A 27,969-nucleotide genomic window follows, 5' to 3' on the forward strand; every position below is an offset into this window, starting at 1 on the left:
GTCCACCATGACTTCAGCAGGTATTGCTCAGTTCTGCTTTTTGAGTTTTCTCATTTTGGAACCCAGTTGAAGGTGTAACCACTGTCCATAACATGCTTTTCTCAATTGAGTGTAGTCACAAATATCCAAAGCCAAACTACACAAGCATGGTCTAAGATTGTACTTAGATCTGAAATATGCTACATCTAAGCTTCTATCAGCCAAAGCAAATTATATGACCAAACTAAAAGTAATGGGATGAGAAAGTATAATTTATTTCTTTGGTAGAAAGTAAAGGGAACAGGTAATTGGTGAGTATGTAATACAGTGTGTCATGGCCATGAAGAACAGTATTTCTAAATTGCGAGAAGATCAATTTTCCTAATCCTCTATTCCTAAGTTAAACTGATCATCATGGGATGGTTAGAGAAATGTTCTGGTGACTAATGTTTTTCTGTAATTCCCCAAAGAGCTTGCCTGATCCCAGAGGAAACATGGTGCTACGCATTTGCTATGACCTGACTCATGTCCCCACAAAGTTCATATGTTGAAGCCTCAAACCCCAAGTGTGATGGTGTTGGAGATGAGGTCATCATGGGATTCTTAGAGTATGTGAATTCATGAGGATGGGGCTTCATGATGGGATTAGTGAGCTCATAAGAAGAAATACCAGAAGGCTTGCTTTTTTCTCTCCATGTGTGCCACATGAGGACACCGCATGAGGGAGGCCATCTGCATACAGGAGGAGGACCCTTACCAGAACCTGACCATGCTGGCACACTGAAGTCAGATTTCTACCTTCAAAACTGTTAGAAAATACATGTTTGTTCAAGTCTAAGGCATTTTGTCAGTCAAACTAAGACAACATGATTTTACATCTCTAGCTTCAGGCTTAATGCTGACTGACCTACAGGTAGCCATTGTTATATACTTACAACCTTCTTCCCCTCTACATTATGCATAACAAATATATATTCATATGCCAAATACAGTTTTAAATAATGGACACGGGGTATTTTGCAGCAGAAAAGAAAAAGCCAAATGAAGGGAAGAGCACATGAAGTTTATCTAAGGCAATATTGCAAAGTAAATTAAATGTGATTTGCCTTTGATATCAGCTCCATAGTTTGCATCTTCATTTTCCTGGTGGTCTTCTTTGTCAACTCTGATTTCTCATCTCAGAAACTTATGCCCCATCATGTCTTTCTGCCAGGAGCCTGTGACACTACCCTACACTGCACTGTCCTCTCTCACTAAAAACTTGTTCTCTCCAATGTCCCATTTCTCTTTTCTGCCATTCAAACTTCCCTCCCCTTTGTCAAGTTTATAGGGGTTTTTGAAGAAGTATGACTAATTCTTAGTTGATCTCCTTCCAATCCGCTTCCTATTTACCAATGTCCATTACTGACATAAACTCCTACATGTCTAGACTCTTTAACTAAAAATACATATGTATCTCCTTGAAAGAATACTAGTGAATTCCTACTGTTCAGTCTACCCAATGGACCCTCCCTAAGCTTGAATCCATTTGAGTCAGTGTGCAAGGCGGCAGGAGACGTGAAGTAGAGGAAGATGCAGTTCTGGTCCCTGAGCTGCTCATTCTTAGTAGGCAGACATGTAGATAAACAAACATGATGCAAAGCCTGAAGTTCTGAGTAGTGCTGAGTGCTGGTCCTGGGATGGTCACCTTCCAGTGCATCCCTCTCCCTTGCCCTCGTCTGTTCTGAACACAGAGGGTCAAGCCTTGCATGCTAGGATGCTGACAGCTGGCTTTCACTGGATTCAACCACAGGAGGTGATAGGTAGAAGAGCTGAATAAATTAACAGATGAAAACGAAGGCCTGGAGATGTTAATAACTGCTAAGATGACACAGCAGGTGGCAGAGGTGGAATCTGGACAGATCGATCGTCCCCACTATCCTATATTTAACCCAGTAAACTCAGACTACTCATTGCTACTTAATAAAGCTGTGAGGAGGTGGAATAGGGGTAGATCCACAGATAAAGAGATGCCCAGAACAGAGAAAGCCTTAGGATATGGGAAAAGCAAGAGAGAACTTACCCTGTGAGATTGCCTGTACAGGGTCCTACAACAGTCAAAGAATGAGATAGAGGAAGGAAATTGAGGTGGAGGTCCTAATGGGAAAGTTGGGGTAGATTGGAGAGGTGAAGGAAGACTTAGATGAGAGGAAAGCACAGAAGAACTTTACATAAAGGCTCTGAAGGGGCTTTCATGAGGGGTGGGAACTCTCCCTGCAGCATGGGAGCCCCTGGGGGCAGGTCTGCAGATGCCTTCTTTCACACCATTGTGTCCACTGCCACTTCAATGATGGAAACTGGGTGCAGGACATGCACTTTTCTCTGAGTTCATATGTGTTCTCAATGATCCTCACTGTGAGTGGTAAACCTGCAAAATAAAGCAAAGGTGCTATCTGAACCTACGCAGAAACTAAAAATGGACATTAAAGTCTTTGTCTTCTTAGGTCATGTGGACATTAGTTGAGGAAGAACAACAGAGTAAACCTGAGTAGAATAAGTGTACATCAATTTCCATAATATGGACATGATTCTAGGATCTTGTCTTTCTTATAACTTTGCTATTTTCCCATTTTATTCTCCTCTTCACCTTTCCTGTTGATCTGCAAGAAATGTTTGAAATGGATATGGCCCCAGAAAATAGGTGATATCTGGAGCAACATAGTTCTGACAGATTAATTTAAAATAGGACCTAAAGGAAAATTTTGCATGCATCAGCATTTTACATAACACACACTCGTGAGGTGTACACATGCTTATATTTATTTCAGAGCCATCTCGTTAAACTGAAAGCAAACCAACACTACAATATTCTACCAATGCAGAATTCTGTAAATACATGAATAAGTTAAATGTATCAAAACATGAAGTTCTGACTGTACACTGTAAATTTGTTGAGGAAGAGGGTTGAACTGCACCAAATGAGCTTAAGCATTGTGCTTAGCCTCCCGGCTGGGCACTTCAACAGAGCAGGCCACATCCTGAAGCTCTCCTCTTCTTACCCAGAGGCTGTTCCCATAGAGACCAAAGGGGACACAGGAAGGAACTGACATGGAATGTGCCTCTTCTGGCTGCTAAATCCATAGCTGTAAAAGCAATCAAAATGACCCAGGAAAACCTTCCTTCATCTCATTGTTCTTCAGCACTTACTGTGTGCCAAATACTGTGTCACACATCAGGGTTTTATACATATATGTATATGTGCATACATATAAATCAGATATGTGTACAAATATACAGATATATATGTGTGTATATATGCATATGTGTGTGTATATATATGTATACATACATACATATATATATATATATATATCTTATGAATAAAGAAATTAGTCAGAATAGAGGTCAAGGAGAAAACAGAAGTTTAAGGAAACTTCGATGTGTTACTTGTCAGAAGCCACATAGCTGGTAAAGGTGGAACCTGGATTCACAACTACATCTGAATGATTGACTGACCTTGAAAGTCCATTCCTTCAACCATTGAACTATACTAACTTCTCTTTTCTTTCCCACTTTGAAATTTTCTCTCCTGTAAATCTCAAGGCCACAATTTTTTATGGGATGGTTTGTCCAGTTGCCTAATAACTGTTTCTTTAAATATGAATGTGAAGGCCCTGGAATTGGATCCAGTTGCAATTTGGTCTTATCTGATGAGCAGTGTGGGGCCAGGTCTGCCAAGTCCTGGCTTCACTGAATTAATCAGCCTGAGGCTGTCCCAGGGAAGCCAGCAATTCTGCAGTGACTTTCCCCCATACAGATGGCCCCTTAGTCAGCTCTGAGAATGCAGAGGGAAGCCTGGCTTAGTGTTGCAGCAGCAGACTGGGTGGACAAAGGCCTGGGTGGACACAGATGCCTAAGCAATTGTATTGAGTCTATTTCCTGTCATTTAAACCCAGTGTCATTTATTATTCAACTCAGAGTGTATTTTGGAGATTCAATTTGTAGGGTATATGACACACATAGTAAATTGGTATGTATTATCTCAGTTCATTTGCTGGAGGACAGGTGTTCACATCATAAGAACCAACAGCCCCATCGACAGTAATTGGTGCCTTGGCTGGCAGTCTGAGCCTAGAGGGCAAGGACTAAAAGTGCATGAAGAATGAACTAATAATAATTTCCACATGCAGCATAGTGTGTTTTACTTGAGGCTCTCAAACACATTTTAGGCATTCATATTCTCTCACTACCACACTGCCTGGGCTTGGGCTTGCTATTCCTCTCATGCTTTAGCCAGGGAAAACAAAAGCAGAGAGTGGCCGGCTCAGAATCAGAGGGAAACAATGGCAGAAAGGGAAATAAAAATTCAGGAGCCCTGATCCTTCATTCTGTCTCCTTGGAATCTCCCCACTCCCATGCTCTTCTCATTTATTATTTAATATCTTAGCTGGGATATTATTAAAGAACCTACACTGGTGGATTCAATTTTGTTCAGGTTAATTAATTTCAAAATGCTTCCAAGTCTGTGTGGTGCACAGAATCACATTCAACACAAACAAAAGACAAAAAAAGTATATAGTCACCATACGTTTCAAATGTATCTAGCGTATAGCCGATAATCACTACGAGCCGTTGAAGATACTGTCAGTAACATGCAAATTGCATGTGGGTATTTCAATGTGAAAGGAGGGCAGTCGATCTGGGTCAGATATAAAGATTTAGGAAAGAAGAAATTCCAAGATCAAGGTTTTATCTTAACTACATAGCTAATGTCATTTCAGAATACTTTTCATGCTAAATTCACTTAAAAACATGAAATTAGAAAACCCTGTCCTTGTGGATTCTATTAATAATGAGCAGGGAGAAAATGGAACTTTTGCCCTGGAGCTCAGGTGAAAAGACATAATTAAAAATACTGCACTGGAAAAAGTGATTTCTACCTCCCAGATGGCATTTAGTTTCTGCATACTTACAAATAGCCATATATAACAAAACCAACACATTCAATTAAGCTCTTTCTACTTGTAACAAATGTAGCTATTTATCACTGATTGAGAAATTTCAAAAGATAAATTGAATAAATGGAGAGATTGTCATCTTTTCTTTTCAGGTAAGGTATGCAAACATCAAAGAATTGAAGAGTCTTCTCACCTTTAAGAAGTTAAAGTTGGTCAATAACATGAAATTGTGTGCAGAGTCACTTTTGAAAGCCTTGCAGGCTGTACATGATGTGTCTTCAGGTTATCCCCATGTGCCCCAGGCTAAGAATGAAGACCCTGGGGCTGGGCAGTTAGTGGCTTTGCTGTATTCTATTTTGGGAGGATAAAGTGCCTTTATGACTTTTCTATTACATTGCATTGACTTAGCAAACTGACTCTAGGTAGTCAGCTGAGTACCGAATTATCTAAAGGAACAACAGTTACCAAAGATTTTCTTTTTCATATTTTGGGGGGTGGGGTGGGGCACTAATACTACGATGTCATGAATAATCTCTACCATGAAAACATTTTTAATATTATTCTCATTTTCATCTAAAATGAAAATGGAAAGAAAGGCAAAGTAGGCAATGGAGTCCTCAGAGTAGTACCACAATGCATGGGGGTGGGAGAGCGGTGGGTAAAGAAAGCTAAAGTCATTGGTCCACATCAGCAATCAGAAGATCTAGGAAGGTGTGACTCTCCACAGGCCATGATTTTCCAATTTCCCTACAAGTTCTTGGATTTCCTACAATTGAGGGGCATAGCCATATTACTTAATGAGCTTCTCAGAGGTAGGTCCCACTTGTGATATAAGTCCCATCTCTAGCTCTAGGACCGGATTGTCAAGAGGAAAAAAAAAAAAAAAAAAATGGGACTAACTGGGTAACTGGGAACTCAGCATCTTCCTAGCCTTAGACGTTGCCTCAACAACTAAGTCCTTGCTTGGTTCTGGAGACAGGGTTCCCACGTGTCCCATCTACAGTGGCCACCGACTGTACTTGTCTCAGTCCCTCTGACAGTCTGGAGGTCTGCCTTTTCATTTCTTTGCCTTACTCCCTTGCCAGGACCTTTCTGGTTCCTGGACCATGACCTCTACCTGGTCACCATGCTTTCTGGCTCCCTCCAGCCTATCAGCACCTGCACATGCCGTTGGGGAAGCCAGTTTCGCAACACAAAAAGGAGGAGCAATAGAGAATTTCAAAGTAAGGAAAAGGAGTCTGCTTATATTTACTCTATTATGGATATCAATAATAATCTTTCACACAGTCTTTGTCTTCATCCCACTTTTTGGCACCTATAACAAAGACAAATATTGAATTAATTTCCTGTCTACATTTGACTTTAGTTCTTTCTCCTTCTCTGTCGATAAACACATTTATATTCTACTCATTAATTCAGCTGGTGTGGGTTTACAAGCATATGTTCACTTGACATTTAAATAATTATGACCTCAAACTCAAGGAAACAAAAATCCTGCTCATGTAAAGAATTTTAGCACAGTTAAAGTGATAAATGCCTGGAAGACAATGAGAAGACCTGATGTGTCTTTAATTATTCTAAAACCAAGAATGTCAAGTGGGTTTCGATGATGCTTCCTGTGGAAGCAGAAGACTGCCTAGTACAGGTTAGTATATCTAGAACAGTGCTTGAACAGAAGAGGACCTCAATAAATACTTGCTGAATGCATAACTTAGGTAAATGGAAATCTTTATTCTCTTACCAATGTTTTTCTTTCTGTCTCCTGCAATATGAGCTAGAGCTTTCCACATAAAGGTGATGAACACCACATGAATGTGTTGGTGAATGAGACGTGGTAACACCAGTTATAAACTAACTATTCAAATGTTATGACCTTACATATGTCTAAACACATGTATGTAGGCATAGAAAAACAATATGGAAAGGAATGCAGCAAAATATGAATAGTGGTTATACCTGTGCTGTATGATTATATTTTTGTTAATTTTTCTATGACTGATATGAATAACATTTATTATTAAAAAAAACAGTCATGATAAACGGTTTTCAAGCAATATTAAAGTTGTTCGAATCTAAATTTTGTTTTCATTCCAAACTCTGCTCCCCAGAAAAAAATGTTTTAACACTTTAGTATGGACACACACACACACACACACACACACACTTATATTTTTATATAATAATGAAATAATTCAGTCATATTATTGCAACGTATTGGAACCTGCTTTCATTTTTTATTCAGTGATAAAGTATATATGTACACCTTACTTTGCTTTAACAGCTGCCAGTTATTTCACTGAATCAATACACTGAAATTTACTTAATCAATACTATCTTGGTGAATGATTAGGTTATTTTCAAGTTTTGACTGTAATAAATATACCACTTTACATGTGTCCAATTATTTTCTTATACAAAACTCTATAAAGATATTTATTATTCAAAGGTTCTCAACATAAAGATTTTCATGTATTTGAGATAGCTCTCCATTTTAATTATGTATGAGTTTTGTTTCCCTATAATATTTGCTAAAATCAGATATTATGAAATATTTTAATCTTTGTTTATTTGATAACTTAGGAGTATTTCAGTGTTGCTTTAATTTAAATGTTTTCATTATTATTAGCATTATGCAAACTTCTCAGTTTTACTGGAGTATTATTCTATTGTGTAGTTTCATGTCCTTTGCCCATTTTTCTTCAAGGATGTTTGCCTTTATCTTGCTGATTTACATGCCCTCTTTTAGAAAGGTAGGAACTCAAGTTTTCTAATACATGTTGCAAATATTTTTCTCAATAATTCATTTGTCTCTCAACTTAGGGTTTTTTTAAAAAAATATGCCATTCATAGATTAGTTCTTTTTATGTTACATTGTTAAATATGTTAGTGATTTTATTTCAAGGCCTTTAAGGTTTATATTTTGCTTAGAAAGCACGTTTAATCTCAGAAATGTTAAAATATTCTACATTTTCTAGTACTTTTGCATCTTGTATATTTATACTTTAACCCTATCCAGAATAGGGCATATGTGTATAATGAGATGCAGAAAGAGTAACTTTCTTGTCAAATGAAGATTCAATTTTTCCAACACATTTACTGAAGAAACTCTTTCCCTTGTACCTTAGACTATTGTGATTACCCATATTATACATCTATATATTCATGAATGTATTAGTATTTCATTCTTTTAATTAGTTTAACTTTATAGTGAATTTATATATTCAGAAGTAAACAATTTTGAAATCTAAAAAATATTCAGATAATGAATAAAAAGGAAAAGTAAAATCATTTTTAGAAAAATAATGAAAAAACATGAAATGAGAAGGGCTTTCTCTATCTTTCTTTATATGGTCTCATAAGTCCCTGCAATTTCCCCTCTATAATCTCAGTACATTTTTTATTTAGTGACTATCTTCTCTGATAAATTGCATGTCTTTGAAGGAAGAGGTTATATATTTGTTATTAGTCTCTGAACCGCAGTGTATAGATTTCCCAACATTTAGCAGGTACTCACATTGTTTACATGTTGAATGAATAAATGACCTTGACATTGCAGAATTAACTGAGGGAGACATTTCTGATATCAGAAACATATGGTAAAATGCCAAAATGTGTTGTATGGACAGCAAAGTGACAAGATTTCAGAGGGCAATTCAGCTTCATATTTGTTGAGTTGACTTAAGTGAAAGTGTTAGGGAAGATGTCACTGAAGTATTTGATAGGTCCTAAAGGAACTGTTTGGTTAACTGGAGGTAAGAGGAGAAGGTCTTCCACTGAGTATAGAGAGTAGAAAGAGCTCATCTTTGGCATTGTTTGGAAGCCTGATCACATTAGAGAAGATGGAAGAAACCAACTGGGTTAATCACTGGATTATGTTAAAGATAATAGGACCTCCATTTGATTATATCAGAAAGGCCAGACTATAAAGAACCATACAACCTAAACTGATACAACCTAAACCATAAAACCTAGTACCTGCTTTGTGAACATTCATTTATTTTAATATGAAAATAGTGCAATTAAAATTGTATTTAGGTAGAATAAGCAGGAACTGGTATAGAGGACTCAGAGAATACAGATGAGAAGTTATCTTTTCTGGCTTAGGAAAAACAATTATGTTAGCTGCAGTCAGTCAAGGGGTCCCCAAACAAACCTATTTAGATATCATATGTTTATTCAAAAACCAAAACAACAGAATTTATGTTAAAAAATGAATCCTTACCCATCGCTTAAAATTCAACTACACAATTCAACTACAAATGAATCATAAACCTAAGAAAACAATTTTAGATAATAACACAGAGCACAAGATTTTGACCTCGAGTGAGCTAAGAGTACAAAACCACAAATCATAAAATGAACCATAACATAAAATGAATTAAAAGCCTCTGTTCTTCAAAATATACTTTCTTTCTTTTTTTTTTTGGGGGGGGGGGGCGATACCAGGGATTGAACCTAGGCACACTTACCACAGAGCCACATCCCCAGTCCTTTTTTTTGTTGTTGTTTGGAGACAGGATCTTGCTAAGTTGCTTAGGACCTCACTAAGTTGCTGAGGCAGGCCCTGAAGTTGTAATCCTCCTGTCCCAGCCTCCCAAGCCACTGGGATTATCAAAATATACTTTTAAGGAAACAACAAACAAGTCACTGTCTGAGAAGAAATATTTGCAACACATATATCTGACAAAAGACTTTTATTCAGAATGTATAAAGGAATTTCACAACCAAGTAAAAGTAGGCTAAAGATTTGAAGATTAGTCACCAAAAAAGAGTTGTGGATAACAAACATACACACAAAAATGTGCTCAACATCAGTCATAAAAGCTATGCAAGTTAAAATCACACTTATTACACATCTATTAGAATTGATAAAATATAAAAACTGAAAACATCAAATGCTGGATGTCTCATACATTTCTAATGGAAAGGCAAAAGAGCAGAGCTATATTGGAAAGCAGTTTGACAATTTTCTAAGAGAAAAATGTATACCTATTTATGACTAAATAATTTAATTCCCAAGGGAAATGAAATGTATATTCACTCAAAAACCTGTGCCAATATTTATAGTAGTTTTGTTCATAATTGCCCCAAACTGGAAGCAACCCAAATGTCCATTTACTGGTAAATGGATAAACAAATTATGATGCATACATGAAACTACATGGATAGGCCTTAAAATAATTATATCAAGTGAAGGAAACCAGACACACATGGTTACATTCTGTGTGATTCCATTTACATGACAGTCTGGAAAAGGCATACTGATAAGGACAGAAATCAGTTGCCAAGGGCTAGATATAAGAAAAGGGAAATGATCTCCAAGGACCACAAAAGGTTCTATATTCTGATTACTGGTAATTACATAATTGTTTGTCAGGTTTCATCAAGAATGAATTTTACTGTACTTTAAATTATACTTCAATAACCAGACTCTAAAAATCGAGTAGGAAAGGTTCTTTTTAAAAAGTGAAACCAAACAAGGGCATTCTGAGAATGTTAGGTTTAGCTCAAAGATGAAGAGTGAGTTAAAATGAGTCAACCAAAGATAGGGTAAAAATGGCTAAGCCCACAAAATAGTTTGAGCCAAAGTCCTGAGGAGGGCAAAATGTAGATGTTAGAGGAAATAACCCATAGCCAACATGGTGGAAATATTACAAAGGAGGTAAGTTTGACAAGAAATATGGGAAGCTCAGAGAGATTGACATCAGATCATATGTGGTCTTTATACCAACTATGTGGGATTTTGTATTTTGTTCTAAATGCACTGAGAAACGTTTTACTTCATTTGAATGCTCTAACAAAATGATGTAGACTAGTTGGATTATTTAGAATAAGTATTTTTTCCCATAGTTCTGGAGTATAAGTCCAAGATCAAAGTGCCTGCAAATTCTGTGTCTGATGTATGTTGATTCCTCATAGACGGCACCTTCTGACTGCCTCCTTATATGAACAAAGATGTAAACAGTCTCCCTCCAGGCTTCTTTATAAGGGCATTGATTCCATTCATAACGATCCACTCCCATGGCCTAATCACCTCCCAAGGGTCTTACCTGTTAGTATTGGCACTTTGGGAGGTAGATTTTAATCAATGAATTTTGAAGGGATATATTCAGACCATGGCAGGAAGCCTCTGAAAGATTTTATACAGTGGCAACATGTGATTTGAGATAAGTTTTTAAAAAATCATTCTGGATGCTTTGGTGAGAAAGACTGGTGAAGGCAAAAGTGGGTATAGGAAGAAAGATGAGGAGAACGTTGCAAAGAGAGATCACTGGAGACGGGACATTGGTGGTGGTGATGAAGAAAGAAAAGGTCACATGTGGGACATGCTAGGATCCTCACTTAGGAAAATGGACTTAATAAATACATCATGAAGTTGTTGTGAGGATAAAATGTGTATAAATTATTTGCATTCTTGCTCAATGTATTAGAAGTGCTCAACACATTTGTCCATTTTTAAAAAGATGAAGATGAAATAAACACTGATACACACTGATTCACTTGTGTCTGTTCTCATTTTTTTTTCAGATAGCCACAAGGATCATCCACAGAGTGATGTGTACATTCTCTGGAAGGACCTCAGTCCCTGTATGTCTCTTTCCTATTTGACCATATCTTTATCCTATACCTATGTGGAACCAACTCAATTCTTCCATAGTGACAGTCCTAATGCTGGCTATCGATTTTTCCTCAAAATGTGTAATAATTACAAAACCTTGCAAGAACTAGATCATCATCTCTAGTTAGAGCTTACGTAATCAGGCAGTACCTAGGTAGCATTAAATTGACTTGGTTTTGTTTGTTTGTTCATGTCCTTGAACATTTAAGTACTCTTTATTGAGACAGTGGAATGGCATGAATCTGTTTTCCTTAGTTATATATACTTACTTTTATAGTAACATTAAATGATTTTGTATTCCTTTTATTTTATTTTTCCCAAAAGGCTATTATAATAATGCAAATATAAGTGATACTGGACTGGTCAAGAAGAATGAAAATGAAAATGGAAAGAAGAAAATTAATATGAATTTGAAAATAAATCAAAAAGACTGGGTGAATAACAGACTGCGGAAGGCCCTGAATATGTAAAAGCCAAAAACAACTCCAGCTCCCATTTCCATTGACCTGGGTCAATCTGTCGCCACTGACATTGATAGAAAAGTCACGCGAGGGACCATTTTAGAGAACAGAAAAGAGGATAATGAATTTTCTTTAGAAACATCAACTTCAATAGAATTTCCAAACAGATGTGTCCAGGGGTATTTGTAAGTTACCAGAAGAGGCATTAGTCCACTTGAACACTCTAAATGAGACCCCACTAGAATGTTCAGAAGAGATAGAGCCTCCAGAGAAGAATGAATTGCCCAGAAACCAGTGATAGGAGGAAGATACGTTGAACATCAGGCAAGTCAGAGATTGGGTAGTATGCAAGGTTCAGATAGGCACAGGAAGACAAAAGAAGGAGAAACCCACCCCTAATGATTGTCATTTGGCTTGGGTTTCATTTTCTAGGACAAATTGGAATAACAATCTAGATAACAGAACAATGATACGTATGTCAAGAGTATATGATATAGACAAGAAGGACTCAAATTAGCATCCTAGTTAAGCACAATGTGATTCACTACTGTGAGTAGCTCTAGGTTTCTACTTGACAATAATGAAGTCTATAAGATAACATAATTTAGCATATTTATCAAAGGAAAAATCATTATCCTCAAAAATTATTTTATGCCTGTTTAAGATTTGCATTTAGTTTTCTGCCTCAAAAAATCAGAACATGAGAACAGCAATTTGAAATTTTTGAATGTTTTCCCTCAGTATAATTTAACAGCAGTTTTTGTTCATGATGAGCTCCTTTTCTTCTACTATAACTTCTTTGTTGGGAGAGATATATACCAACTCCTAACTTAACATAGTTTGCAAGTTTGGTTAATATGCTGCTTAGTCCTACAATTAACACAGTTGTTAAACAAAATAGAACATAATGCTCATCACCAGCTACCCCATCTTCAGTTGTAACACTGTGGTTTATTATCATCTTTGCTTTGTATTCTTCATCTATATTTCAGTCATTGACACAGTACATGAATCTTATTCAATATTAACTAATTTAGCAAATAGACTTCATGAGACATAGTCCTGAATGTTAATCAAATCATAATAAATTAGTATAAATTTATGTCTACTTTAGACAGACTCAGAAGACATTATAGTTTGTCTTCTATAACTCAGTGGCATTTGAAATATTTAAACCATAATTGTCAGGATTAGTCATCATAGACATTGACTTTGTTATAGACATTGTTTTTTTTTCATTTCATTTCATATTTATAAGTTTTACCTACTGAAAAAAGTCATGCATTTATGGATTTTTTTCATTCACTCAATTATCAAGGTTTCCTAATACCTGCTACATTGAGACCATATCTCCCTTTCTTTTCATTTATAAATATTTGCTTTTAAAAGATTTAATCACACAAATTTCCTTATGACATTAATTTAAATATAAGAGAAATAATTAAAAAGCATGTATCTTTCTTTACAAAGTGATCTTCCTTGTTTTTAATTACAATTCTAAATTGATTTGAATTAGCTTTATTTCTTTTTAAATATATTTTTTGGATATAAGTGGACACAATACCTTTATTCTATTTTTATGTGATGCTGAGGATCTAACCCAGGGCCCCACACATGCTGGATGAGCAATCTGCCACTGAGCCACAACTCCAGCCCCTATCTTTATTTTTAATACCAGTAAATCTTTTCATTATCAATGAATGATGTGAACATATCTTAAATTTAGGTAATGTTTTCCTGAGCTCACATTTTAGGTACATGGTAGCACCAAATGTATGAAATAGTCTGAATATTTTATGCCAATATTTTATGCATATTCTGTGAAAACTGCAGATTTGTCAATATTACTGAGATATATATAAACTAATATTTATATTACATATATATGAATTTATGTATTAATATAATAAATAAATTGAACTGCATTCAAAAAGTAAAAGACAAATAACATGGGAGATAACAATTCATGGAATATAAAATAATAATAATAATCACTTATTGAATTTTCAATATATGCCAGGCACTTTACTAAGCATGTCACACAAACTATACCATTTAATCTGCATATGTTGTTTTATAATTAGGGAAACTGGGATTCTGAAACATTAAGTAATCTAAGATCACCCAGCTTATAATAATTAGAACCCAGGGTTGATTCTAGGTCTGTCTTATTCCAAAGCATGGGTTCTCAACCACTCTACTAGTTTCATTGTGAAGAAAATAGCTCATAATTCTATGAAGAAAAAACACAAGAGAGTCTGCAATGAGACTAATATGTCCAAAATTACTTATGTAACTGAGATGTTTCATTTATAGTTGAGCAGAAAATACAGCCTGTCCTCTTTAGGTTTTGTCGAAATTCTCCATATATGTCAAAATATCTTTGGAATTTTAACTTGTATTCACAAGACCAACTCAATTTACTGTTACTTCAACCCTAGAAACGAAATTCAAGCATCGCCCTTCAGCTCTTTAGCCACCACTGGGATTTCGATGTTCCGGAATGTGCTCCCACCAAGCTGCTTTCACAGCCCCTACTGAAAGACAAGGCACAGAAACCAGGCTTTTGCTTCTGCTGCTCTGCTGAAATAGCTCTTAGGACTGAGACGGAGCTCCTGATCCTGTAGCCTCCATTAGTGCTGATACAGATTTCTCTCCAGCCAAAAGTGTTTCATTAAGACGAAAGCAAAGATGAGTCCCATTTCCATAATATGCTTTTTTTTCCATGTAGTATACTGTGCAAAATTTGCTATGGTGCCCATAATTGTAGCTGTTCACATTCACTGTGTAGATCTTCCCCAGGGCATGAATTTACCACCCTCTAAGGATATCCTGTAAGAATAGGTCCCAGGCTACAGTTTCGCAGACCCACACTACCCTTTGATTTCCTTAACAGAGCAACAAACCAGTACAGCCAATGAAAGAGAATTGGCAGCTAAAGGAGAAGTGAAATAATTCTTGGGGAAAATTACAAAATATCACATCGAAGTTCATAATGCTATAGAGGAAAAATACTGCCTATAGACCCATTAAAAATTTTAGGAAAAGAAAATAATTATTTATAATTATAATTAATTATTACTTCATGGATCTTAAAGAGAAGGAAACTCAAGAGTGATAGGAATCTCTATTATGAAAGTCTGAAATGGAGAACTAACACCAATGGAAGAAAACAAACATATACACCTAAGGATATAAGAGAAATTGCATTAGGAGTATTAACACTCAGAAAGATAGGGAAGGTAAGATAAAACATGTCACAATAAAGCTAAATTAAAATAAGTTTGTGACAGTCTATGAGGAAAGTTTCAGAAAGACCAAAACTTGAAATGACATGAGACTTAGGAGAGAAAAACAAGAGAAACATACAGGTATCTTTAAAAATACCTTGAAATAAAACTGACATGAGGTAGTGTACACATGGAAATTAATTGTATGAATGCATATATACCTGTACCAAAGTACCCATGCCCAGATCAAGACACAACACTGTTCTAATCCCCAGGTTACTCTCCCATGCTTCCTCTGCAGAGGTGATCCTCCAAATGAAACCACCATTCTGGATGCTATCACTGTTTGTTGGTTTATCCCTTCTGTCTATTTGGTTATTATTTGAAATTTCAGGTAAATGAAATCACATAGAATGTATTCTGTGGGGTTTTGCTAGACCTATCTATGAAACTTAGCCTTACTCTTTAGGTTTTAGCAATGGTTATTTTACATTATTGTGAAATATTTCCTTTTAATGATGGACCACAACTATTTTTAAAATTCTGCTTATACTGAAGATCTATTAACTAATAGGACAAGCCATCTGTTCCATTTCTTCGTTCCTTGCCTGCCCCCCAGAAATAGGACAGGATGAACATAATCCATGTCCCCATAAGGGAAAAGGGAAATGAAAGACTCTGCAGACTTTGGTACAGAGGAATTCTGAAAACGGGATACAGATTTTATTACAGCCTTGTGTTCCCAGGGTGGAAAAGTTCCTTGACTAGACTCCAGTATGGGTTTGGGGAATAGCACTCCAGTCCACCATTTTCTACCACTCTTTACTCTGCCCTCTGGGAGTTGTTTCATTTTCTCCTTGGTCACATTTGAATCGGCCACAGCTATGTGCGCTGCACATCCTTCCCAGCCTGCTTTGTTCCCAAAGATCGGGAGCCTGAGGTTAGTTTAAGACTCAGGTAGTCACTGTCAAATTTGTCCAAGCTGAATTCCTTTGGCAATGAGGATTTTTCAGAAACAGCTTTTAATTTATTTGAATTTCTTCCAAGAACCACATGGATTATTCTTTTCAAGATATGGTACTATGAAAAAGCAAATTCTTTAGTCTCATGCCCTGAAACACTTTGTCCTACTGAAAGGATTAATCAGTTACTATCCTTATCAATTTCAATTTTTTAACAAAGGCCATGAAAACTACATCCCTGGTTTTGGTTTGCCTGTTAGAGATGAGAAAAAAATCAATATCTTTTACTACAAAGTCCCAGAATTTGCAACTTGTTCATGTAAACTTTTATCCCCATATTTGATGTGGAAAATTCTTTTTACAGCTCATCTTTTTCTCAGAGACTCTTTCAAACAACCAAAGCCACACTAACCAGTATTCTTTCCCCCCACCCTTTCCTAAAGTCTCAAGTTCTTCTGGTACAATATCTGCTAAGTTATGTCAGGGGTTGTTTTACCAAATACGTATCCTCTGCATAACGTGAGTTGACATCTTTCCAGTCTCTGAACAGTTTCCTTGCCATCACTGTCAGATCCTACAACCCAAGTTAGAACACTTAGGCTTTTTATTATAGCAACATCTTACTTCTAGGTACCAATTTTTTTTAAACATGAAAGACATTTTTATTAATGCATTATAGTTACACATAATATTGGGGTTCATCTTGATGTAATCATATATGTCCTGAATATAATTTGTTCTATCTCAGTCCCCAGCATTTCCCTGTCCTCTACTCTATTGATCTTCCTTCTATTTACTTATAGCTTTTTTTAAAATTAATGCTTTATATACATAAAGGTGAAATTTACTGCCGTATATTCATGTATGTACATAGCATAATTTGGTCAATTGATTTCCCTAATTTTTGTATTACAGATTATAGGTGATCTTATATTGGAGTAACTGAAAGAGCCAAATCTCAGTGATTTACAAAAGTAAACTTATAGTTCTCAGTCAATATCCAATGTAAGTCAATTGCTCCATGTGATCCTCATTCTGGTATCCAGAACAGTAGAGAAGCCTCTGAGAAACTAATAGACATTGATATAAAAAGAAAATAAACAAGAAAGAATCAAATTTTGGCACCTCAAGGTATTTTTTGAAATGGCACATGGCACTTTGTTTATCCCTTATTGACTGACACAAGTCATATAATCAATCCTGATGTCAAATGGGTGGAGATAAATATTCTTCTATGAAAAACAATACATGCATTGAACAAAAAGTGAAGTCTGCTATAATAAGGTGTAACTTTCTGGCAATTAGTGCTGAAGAGTAGTGTAATGGGTAAATTAAAAATATCTCAATACAAGCTGGAAAAATCCTCACCATCATAATAAATATAACTGCAAATTATTAAATTCCTAATTAAATACTAGACTTCTACCATTTTTAATATTCCTAAAACCTAAACAGTGATGGAAACTGAGGCTCAAGGAGGCATTTTAGCCACAATTATGCAACAGCAAGTAGTGGAATCAAATTCACAGGCTGGTCTGTCTGAATTTAAAATTCATACTTTTCCTACCATAAAACATGACAGTAGCTATAAAATGGTTTCTGTCTATTTGGTTATTATTTGAAATTTCAGGTAAATGAAATCATATAGGATGTATTCTGTGGGGTTTTGCTAGACATATCTATGAAACTTACCAAAATGGTATCCAGAGAATGAGGGATTGGATTGATATCCTCTCACATAGACATCACCGAGATTCTTGAATCGTGAACACTTGAAATCAGAAGTTTTGATGAGCTCTTGATCAGGGCTAGGATTTAGCAGGTGTCTATTTGGAAAACAGGATCAATTTTCAAGTATTTAAATGCTTATTCTGTGCTGGTAGGTAAACAGGATTGTCCAAATTTTCTCCAAGTATCCCTTTCACAGGTGGTGCAAGATCCTGAGGACCACATTTTGATTCAGCGATTAAAGGGTTAATTCTGTACAGTTAGTTTCCTTGGAACTCTGCTTAAGGGCAAGTTTGGCAATTGGTTGTGCCTGTACCTTTGTGGTTATTAAATATTTTGAATATCCCCCTACCCACAACTCTCTGTTGAGTCATAAGCAGGCTAAGTAGCGATTTCAAGTTATTCTGAAGAAAAAAATCAGTCAAGGAACAGAAACTGTTCATCAAAGAATTGAAAATACATAGCATGAATTATTCAATTGAAGTGAATGAATCAGGTTAATAATGAAATAGATACACATTTTTATTTATTGAAGATAGAATGAGAACAGTGTTAAACTAGTTCACATTTATCTTTTACACAGTCTATTTCATGTGATGGTTGATATCAGATAAGGCAATATTTAAATATCCTATCAATTTTTTCCTGTTAAATAGGAGTCAGTTTCACCAACTGAAAATATATTCATGTTGGAGGCTTAACATAACAAATAAAGAAAACTTAAAGAGTTCCCCTATACCCATGGTTCTCTACCTTGGCTACACATTAGACTCCCCTGGGGAATTTGCCTAGGCTACACACCAGAACAACTATATCAAGACTCCAGGCGATGGCATACAGGTATTAGTAGTTGGTTTTGGTGCTGAGGATTGAACCCAGGGACTTGTGCTTGCTAAGCACACACTCTATCACTACACCCTATCCCCAAAACTCCCCATATAATCTCAATGCACAGTTAAGAACCATCACCTTGTATCATTCGAAATGGTATCCAGTCCTTTCATGTGGAGATTTTGCTTCTTATGCTGAATTTAATTGCATTTCCTGACTTCCTGAGTTTTGGATGCACATCCACAAATATCCTGTGGGGAAAGGAAGTCATATTAACCAGGAACTCTGGTGATCAACTGTCTTTGGTTCACCCAACACCGATGGCTCCCAACAGTCTTTCAACCTTACCCAGGAAAAGCTCCTCTATTCTTTTAGAGACAGACTACTCAGCTCTACTTTCTAAAGTCAACTGAATTGAGAAGGGAATTGAACATATTCTATGTCCTTTTATGAAAGAGTTTACCATTCATAAGCAGTAGAAAAACGGTGACCCATGAAAACTCTAGACAGTGGAATTTTTCCATCATCAGGAGTTTCATTTTGTTGAAGCCTGAAATATTTGCACATAGAGTAACAGTCAGGCTTTCCTTATTCTTCTCATACCCTCAGGCACTTAGTCTCCTGGCCTCTGCTAGGTTAGAATTCAGCAAGCTTTGCCAAAATAGGCCATTTTCATCAGCATTAAAAACAGGAAGCAAGAAAGAAAAACCCCAAGGGAGTAAAAATTATTTTCAGGAGGGAAAATAGCTAAAAAATTCTTCTGCATAGCTTTCTGTTTGGGGGTTTTTTGAGGGGTGGGGGCTGGGGAGGTTGTTTTGTTTTTAAACAGTTATAACTAGACTTCAAAAGTTGTGTGAGTCCAGAGCATTTGCATAAGTCCTTTGTTTTTTTCTATTTGCACTGTGCGAAGAGAGGTGTTTTGGGGGCACGTTTTGAATCATGGGGTGGAGGGGTTTCTACGCAACCCCTGATTGCAGTCACTGCAGCATTACTTCCACACTCTACTTTTCTCCCAGAAATAGTGTGAGAGAGGGCTACAGACAGCTGTTGGGTTGCCTTAAGCATGCTACTACCTGAATATTGATGCACTTGGAGACAACCATAATGAATGGAACTGAGCTTGCCTTCCCTCCAGCTGCTTTCTGTTGAGGTATACGAAGTCATCTGCATTCCACAGCTTCTCCCGAGTTCTGCACTCCTTACAGTGGCAGGACGATGCCTTTGGGAGCAGTGGAGGTGTGCACTGTGCTGCCATTAGAACTTGCCTCCCACTTCTTTCATTTGCCTGACTGCTACCTGGTATTCCTCCCACTCTTTCCTGATCTGTTTCCTTTTGTGTTGACTACTCTTTTCTCTTTATTTCTTCAGCTACCTTCACTTGCAGACTTATAACTTAGCATTAGTGTTGAACTAGTTCCTTCTGGTGGGCGAACTTACCACTTGGCTTTAATCAGAATCTTGGGAACTTCTTCACATTCATCAATAATCTTCTCTGGAGCTGTTTCTAACTACCAGTTCTGTTTTTCTGGTTAACATGTTCCATATGCTTTCAAATCACATCAAGATAGGCTTTAAGACTCATGAGTCATGGCTCACGCCTGTAAGCCCAGTGGCTAGGGAGGCTCAGCAGGAGGATCAAGTGTTCAAAGCCAGCCTCAACAATTTAGCAAGGCCATAAACAAATTGGTGAAACCCTGTCTATAAATAAAGTATTATAAAAAGGGGCTGGGAATGTGGCTCAGTATTTAATGGCCCCTGGACTCAATCCCTGGTGCAAAAAGAAAAAAAGATTCATGAGGCAATATGTTTTCTTGGTTTTAACACCAGGGAATTACATTATTTAAATAGTAAACTACCCGATGAGTAAAAGAAGACATTTCATATTTGGGGGGCAAGATTCCAAATATAACTAATTTTCTTTGAATAGAAACAATGGCAGACATAGTGAGAAAAATTTGTGTATTATTACACATAAAGTCTTATTTTATTCTGCATGCATTCATATAACACTGCTTTGCATCAGGAACTGGCTTGGATTTTGGGAACATAAAGATGAACAGTTTATTGAATTCTCAATAAAAGCTCAAGCTCACTTTGGAGATAGCACAAAATATTTTTGTTTTCTCTTAAAATTTCTACCTATGTATTTATAAAAATCAAATTTAAACAGCATTGACTTTAATAATGTTTTGAAAAATCTCCTGACATTGTAAGCATGAGACTTCAAAAATACTCTATCAAAAATGATATCATGGACTGGGTTGTGACTCCATGGTAGAGCACTTGCTTTTCATGTGTGAGGCACTGGGTTTGATCCTCAGCACCACATAAAAATAAAGGTATTGTGTTCATCTACAACTAAAAACCATTTTTTTAAAATGACACCATTCTTTTCATATATAACATTATATAGGTATCTTTTGAGGATTGCTTGTTATTCAAATAATATAGGATATTGGTAATTACTATCATTCAAAAAACAAAATAAACAGACTCGAGACAACTGAAAATATTAAATTTTTTTATGTGATAAAAAATATTAAATTTTTTTAAGTGATAAGAAATATGCTTCATCTAGATAAAAAGGTTCTATTTATTTTAATTGATTTTTTATAAGCAGCATCTAACTATGTTTATAGATATACATCAAGGTAAGTAGTAATCTAATAATGGAGCCAATATGAAACTGTAATTCATACAGATAAGATACTGGATGAGAGTGCGCTTATGTGTGTCTCTCTGTGTACCTCTAAGAGTGAGATAAGAAAAAACAGATTTTTCAAATATCTGACCTAAAATTAACTGTAGCAATCAAATAAAAACATGGAGCATAAACCTTAGAACTTAGTTGCATTATCATTCTCTTTGGGAAACAGATAAATATTTAGCAGATGCCTCCAAGGAGCTTTACTTTTGTTATTATAAATATTTTAAGAGGTTAAACATTTTAATAAATAGGTTTTCCTATTTTGCTTTAGAACTGACATAAACCCCAGGAAAAGTGCTGAGTCCCCCTCAAGCTTTCTAGGACATGACAAATTTTGAAGTTTACTGATAACAAACATATTGTGCTTCTGCTGTCTTAAAACATCATTCCACTCACCTCTCTCCTCAGGCTCTCTCTTTGAGACTCCTTTTGTGATGCTTTTCTTCAATTTTATCCTTGAAATCTGATCTTGAGTTACTCTATTTGACTTACATGCTTGTAGATTTTTTTCAGCATTAATTTTATCAGCCATTTGCAACACGCTCCAGGATTCAACACTTGAAGGATTCTATTGAAGGGGAACTTAACTGGGAGAGATCGATTTCCCCCCAACACACCATTACACATGCTACAGATACGTGTGAATAGCTGAAGGAGAAATGGGGAAATACACTTCTCTCTCTGACATACTATTTAAATAATATTATTGCCTTATTAATCAGTACCAGAAGCTGTATGGAACATATAGTTTTGATTTTATAAATTTGGATTCATCCAGAAAATCAAGTAGTAGCTCTTCTGAATTGCTACACACTGATTTAGAACAAATGCAAATCTGTCTCAAATAAAATAAAATTTTCTGTATAATCAATTCAGCACAATTATTTATAGAGAATCAGTCTGTGTCTATAAATTAAGTAATCATACTACAGCATGAGAAACTTGATTTTTTAAACTAATAGTCAATTAGAATTGCCACAGTGTCTGCATGATGGTTCAAATATTGTACATTAATAAATTCTAAAATGCTCTGAATATACCACAATTTTTTTCCTTTTGAAAGGATACAGAGTTTTCGTTAACCTCTGGGGTGCAATATGAAGGGAAAGCATGAGAAGGTCATCTCATTTGCCTTCACAAATGTTTCCTCCTTTTACATAGATATTGGAGCCCAGCATATGGGAAAATGATAAGGATACATAGTGCAGTACTTGTTGAGAAGAAAAAATATCTAGGACAGTGGAAGAAAAACTGCACACAGGGCAAAGCAAAACTCAAAGGAATAGAGTAAAATGCACAGCCAGTGTGGGTGAATCTGAACACAGTAGTTACAAGAATACATAAGCTTGAAAATTCAAGCTCACTCCCACACCACAAAAAGGGAACAAACACAGAAAAAGTTAAATTAGAAAATCTATTAACAAGCTTAGTCACCCCACAATGCTGAGCTTGGGATAGAGGTTTGCATTCAGGTATTCTGGAAACTTGTTTAGAAGCAGAAGCAGAGAGTAGACAAGGGTTAACATGGGAGGAAAGAAAAAAGCCCAAGGGATTTTATCAAATTGGTTCCTACCATTGGGCCCCTAGGGCTTGATTCTGTTTGGGACTTTTTAAAAGAATTGAAAAGTGAGACTCAGAGTTCTCTACTTTGGGGGGGAAAAAAGGAAAAACTTGTCCACAAACTCCTGCATCCATGGCTCAAGATTGTTCATTGCATTCCCAGGTTTGCTAAAGCATCAGAAAACTGAGTGGGTTCTATGGACATCCAGGTGGTAGCAGCAAAGAAATGCATGGCAGAATGTGAGCGTTGCTCAAACCAGTTAAGTTAAAGTGCAGCCAGACTACCCTTGCATACAACCGAGGTAAAAGGACAGGCAGAGAGAATCAGAGACAGGGCATGAGAATGTGTAGTACACCTGTCCCTGTGCTGTTGAGACCCACCTGTTCCTCACATTAGGTCCATCACAGAACCCTCACTATGGTAGTCACCAATGTATATAGAACAAGTGACCATTCTAGCTGCTGTAACAGATCCCAGTGCAATAACTGATATTTATATTTTTCTCCTCCACCACCAGTTTAGAACTTTACTTGAGTTTGGATACATCAAGTGATGAAAAATTCAGATCTTTATTCCCAAAGGATCAGAACCCTTAGTTCCTTTACCCTTGTTGGGCAATGAATGTTGACTTTGTCCATTTACTTTTATCACTGTCTATGAAAGCAACATTACATACCTCAGAGAGTTACCTGAATTTGAAAACACCTTGCAGTGATTGCCTATTAGCTATCCTGGCTCTCCATAGTGATCAAGTTCAATTACCTCTGCCAATATGGTACCTCCTTTCTTGGCCTGCAGACCCACTCACCAAAAAAGTTAAAAATGACTAAGTAATAGTTATAGCCCTAGGTGAAGTGGAATCTTTACTGTATCCTATAAGGGAACCATCTCTCACTCTTGAAGACCAGGGGTTCTATTCCAGTAGGGACTAAAATTGCTAAAATAGAACCAATTTCACACATGGGTAACTGGGAATATATTGAGAGAGGCGAATTCTTTCACTTCTTGGTTCTCTTATCTGTGCATTTTAGCTATTGGGGGCATGATGCCTTAATATTTGCTGCTGGTTCAGTGACTATACCACACCCTGGCAAAAGTACTCCAGCCTTGTAAAGCATTGGCCCCAAACTGGTACCTTGGCAGGATATTTTTATAAACTATCCCATCAGTCAATCAGGTCATCTCCTTCCAGGTTATGCAGAGTATGTTAGCCTGAGGGGGTCTTACATTCATGAATTCATTGTTAGTTGTAAATTATGTCACTTTTTCTGAGATAATGTTTTGCTGCCATTGGACAAGTGATTCTGTGAGTATCTTCTCTATCATAAAAGCTCCTTGGTGGGCATTATCAGCAAAGGCAGAGATCCTTACGCTCTGAGTTAATTCGTATATGTCCATGCCCATCCCAGAGTGGTAGTAGTATGGTGGCAGTCCATTTTCAGCTAGCAGCAACATACACAACAAATACAATTCTGAACCATGTAAGGGATATTTTTGTTGTTTTTGTTAGTTGGTGATAGAGAATATACATTCCCTACTATGAGGCCCCAAGTGGCCTCAGAAGTAAGTGGTATAGGAATTTAAACCACTTCTTCATGTTACTTAAAAATGCCTTCTGGATCTACTGGATCTACTGAGTTCAGACCCAGATACACTCTTTCCATCATCTACCAGCTTAATATTGCAACCTGCCCATCTTTCTTACTTGGTCAATGTGGCAACACTCAGCTTAATGGGAAACCTTTGTCACAAAATAACTTGATACTATGATCAGGCACTTGCCCTCTACCAGGACCCAGGAGCTTGCCAGAAGCAGCTGTTCCAAATGGCATGTAGTTCTCTAACTTTCAAGGTATGGACTATATGGTGTTGCCTAAGGATCCCAGGAGTCTCGCTGTGCTTACTCTTTTCTTTAAACTAGTCAGAGACCATATGCACCTTCAAATGTGTTGGTCACGTGGGCTGGCTGCAGAGTTACTCTGGGCCCTAATCAAAAGAATTAGCCTTCCAACTCACTCAATGAGTTGGTTATAGCACTAATCCTAAGCACAGTATATACAGCCTCCAAGATTAAAAGCAGACACTTCACCAAGAGTTGTCTTGCGGGGAGAGGAGTACATGGGCAATACCTCATCCCTTGTCCAGAGAGAACGGCAACGTGCCGGAGACCATCAGACTCCTAACATCTTTCATTGATTTCACAGATTCCTAGATGTCTCTCTGCTTATTCTCCCACTTTCCAGTCCACTTTCTCTTGCTAGGGAGCACATAGTTCTTGCCACTTCATGATCATCAAATCCAATTATCATTTTGTCATCAAGATAGTAGACTAATGTGATATTCTTCAGAATATCAAACTGATCAAGGTTCAGGAGAATAATGTTCTGACAAATAGCAGGAAAGTTAATAGAGTCCCAGGGCTAAAGGTGATGGCCTTCCCACGAATAGAACTGATTTGGATCTTTGGAAATAGGATTTGGAAGAAAATGCAAATTCAATGTTGAAACCTCATGAATAGGATAAGTGCCTTTATAACACAGGACTGAGAGAAGCTCCTTTTCCTGGTCCACCCCATAAGGACACAGGGAGAAGGTGTTGCCTGTGTGGAATCAGCCCTCACCAGACAATGAATCTGCTGGTACCTTAATCTTGGACTTCCCCGTTTCTAGAACTTTAAGAAATAAATGGTGTTTACAAACTGCCCAGTTTACAGTATTCTATTACAGTGCCACAAAGGGAATAATACAGCTAAAATCTCTGCAGTTCCTCCTGGGGTATGATTTCCTATCTTGGCTGGGCTGAGATCTGTAAGAGCAGTCAGGCAGTTTCAAAGGCTTCTAGTTGACCGTTCCTACAGATCAGGGACCAATGTAAAGAGTCTACTGCTGTTAAGTATGTCCACATTAATTCTACATTCAGAAGAGTGAACCAGAGTGGGTCCACGAATCCAGTGAACCCTTCATCAGAGAGACTTGAGCCAAGCGGGATTTTATGTACATACATGTCCTGATCTCACGTCTCTAACTACCAAATCATGTTGGGTTTCTCAGTGTCATGTCAAATTTGGCATTTAATAACACTCAAAATGTTAAGTATTTCTTCTTCTTAGGTAAAAAGCTGAGTCCCCTTGGGGTAAGACTGAGGGAAAGGTCCTGGTATATATGTGCAGTAGCATTATAGAGTTGTTCCTAAAAGAGCCTCTGTTTCCACCAAATAATCAGTTTGGGTGAAAACTGACTTAGGTCTGTGAACTGGTGTTATGCTGACTTCAAGTAGCATCAAACATACCAAGATGTTCACAGGTGGTGGATAGGACTGAGAACAATGAAGGCTGAAGCACTGGCTTTCGTAATTGCTGGGATGCTTCCCAGGACAAGGACAATGATAACTCTAAGGACTGTGGAGCTGACTGACTTGTGTAAGAGCTTTTAGGGGCTCTGCAAATAGGAAGCAGCTCAGGTTAAACAAGTAAACAAGGAGAGACACAAAAGGGAACTATAAATGACATCTTTCTCTGCTGTTGGAGCTGGCTTATTTGGATCTAAACTTTCTAGCCAGCCCTCTACTAGCCTATCGGTTTGTTCCTAAGTTGCAATTGCATGAATGAAGATACTGTAACAGAAACAATTGATCAGCTTCCTTAGCTCGGAACCCTGTGCATTACTGATCTGCACTGGTGGCTGATAGACTGCAAGCCCATGTGTCACATGTCAGGGACAGGAATTGCACCTCTGCAGTTGATTTGGGCATATGATTCTGTGAGCACAAGCAGCAGTTTCTCAAATGAATAAAGAACACATGAATTATTTGGTGAAGAGTCATGATTTCGAGTCTCAAAGAAAGGTTTAAGTCAATAGGTTTGGAGTTTGGATGAGTACACTTTTTGGATCAGGTTTTCTTTGACTGCTATTTGTTTGACATGGTGAGGTAGGTTCCTTTTGAAGTAAAAATGCTATGTTCCAACATTAGAGGGTGTGGATACATCACAATGAGGAATCCAAAAAGAAGGTGAGGGAAGATTTGAGTACTTTCTCTTCACGTTTTGAGTTTAGATATGTGTGCCAGTTTTTAAAACAAAACCAATCTCACTGATTATTAAAAGAGACATAATCTTTTTTTCTCAGAAGAAAAGGAAAAACTTAAAAGGAGATAGAACAAAGCAACTTCCAGGAGACCCATTATCATACCACCTCTGCCATTGCCCAGCAGATTGGATTTTATCCAGGTCTCTTTGCCTTGTTGAGCTTGTTTCTACATATGAAATTTAATTTAAGAAGGATTTGGTGGGGCTGTTAATGAGATGATATGTAAATCTCTAACATTCAGGGACACTATGACTCTGCATCCCAGAGTTCTTCTAGGATCCTCTTAACACATTCACTAGGTATGGAGGTTTGTAACTTAACCGGGAGATGTAGGGGTCCTGCTGAGTCTTCACACTGGGAAGGCAGCAGTTAACACTGGGAAGGTAGCAGATGGGGTTATAGGAGTAAAACCTGAGTCCTTTCCCCCAATTTCTAACTAGCACCAATCCAGATGCTATTTCCACTTCCTCTTAATGGACTACTCCTTCCCATGTCCTGTGTACCATTCACCTATAACCATAAATCAGTGCCCTCTGATGGACAATTCCACCCAGCTAGAATTCCAAGAATTATTCACAATCTTGCTGATGGTCAGTAATTTTAGGCCACTCATTCTTCCCCTTGCCTTTGGAAGCTTCCTTAATGTGCAAGTAACCCGGGCTTTTGTCCTTTAAATACTTCTTCAAAGTTTCACTGGTTTTCCTCCTCATACTTACAAAAAGTGTCCTGCACATTTTGCTTTAGAATGACTCCACCAGTGTCCTCCCGACCTGCCTCCTTCCTCTGGATCCTCAGTCTTCTTTCAGCTGGGTCCTCAATGGGCTTCTGATGTCCTGTTCATTGGAACCCCTTGTCCAAGTGCACATTGT

The 27,969-nt window shown here is 37.1% G+C and overlaps 1 long non-coding RNA gene across 1 annotated transcript; it reads right to left on the reverse strand.

Annotated features, from left to right (window-relative positions):
* LOC306642883 lies at positions 1 to 27,945 on the reverse strand. The gene is made up of 4 exons (XR_013758715.1): positions 27,817 to 27,945; positions 18,886 to 18,998; positions 17,881 to 18,014; positions 1 to 2,386 (listed from the first exon to the last, which is right to left on the reverse strand). It is a non-coding gene; the product is annotated as an uncharacterized lncRNA (long non-coding RNA).
* Between the last annotated feature and the right edge of the window lie 24 nt (positions 27,946 to 27,969).

The sequence above is a fragment of the Sciurus vulgaris genome, assembly GCF_902686455.1.
Source record: "Sciurus vulgaris genome assembly, chromosome: 13".
Taxonomy (NCBI): Eukaryota; Metazoa; Chordata; class Mammalia; order Rodentia; family Sciuridae; genus Sciurus; species Sciurus vulgaris.